The sequence below is a fragment of the Monopterus albus genome, unplaced genomic scaffold (genome assembly GCF_001952655.1).
Source record: "Monopterus albus unplaced genomic scaffold, M_albus_1.0 scaffold133.1, whole genome shotgun sequence".
In the NCBI taxonomy this organism is placed as follows: domain Eukaryota; kingdom Metazoa; phylum Chordata; class Actinopteri; order Synbranchiformes; family Synbranchidae; genus Monopterus; species Monopterus albus.
In genome coordinates this window covers 1,712,451-1,713,283 of record NW_018128013.1, presented here as the reverse complement: position 1 = coordinate 1,713,283, position 833 = coordinate 1,712,451, and positions in this window count along the sequence as shown.

Here is an 833-nt window from a genome sequence, read left to right as displayed (position 1 = left end):
GCCTGGCGGGACAAATGAACCAGCTACTAATAGATGGAACCCACCCTGAGTGGTTAACTGAAGGACGGACAGTCCTGATCCTGAAGGACCCTCAGAAGGGAGCAGTACCATCCAACTACCGCCCAATAACCTGCCTCTGCACAACATGGAAGCTCCTGTCAGGCATCATAGCAGCTAAGATGAGCAGGCATATGGCTCAATACATGAGCAGGGCCCAGAAAGGAATTGGTAGTAACACCAGAGGAGCAAAGCACCAGCTACTGTTTGATAAAGTAGTCACTCGAGACAGCAAGACTAGGCATACCAACCTGTGCACTGCCTGGATTGACTACAAGAAAACCTATGACTCAATGCCTCACACATGGATCCTGGAATACTTGGAACTATACAACATCAACAGGACTCTAAGAGCCTTCATCAAGAACTCAATGGGAATGTGGAAAACAATGCTAGAGGCCAACTTCAAGCCAATTGCACCAGTCAACATCAAGTGCAGTATCTACTAAGGAGATGCCCTTTCCTCAATGCTGTTCTGCATAGGGCTGATCCCCCTCAGCCAGATTATCATCAAGCGTGGTTACGGACACCGACTACAGAATCGGCCACCTCCTCTACATGGATGACATCAAGCTGTATGCCAGTAGTGAATGAGACATCGACTCACTGATCCACACCACTAGGATCTACAGCCAGGACATCGGAATGTCATTCGGACTGGATAAGTGTGGCCGAATGGTAACAAGGAGAGGGAAGGTAGTCAGAACTGAGGGGATTGTACTACCAGAAGGCAACATAGCAGATGTTGAGGACAGCTACAAGTACCTTGGGATCCC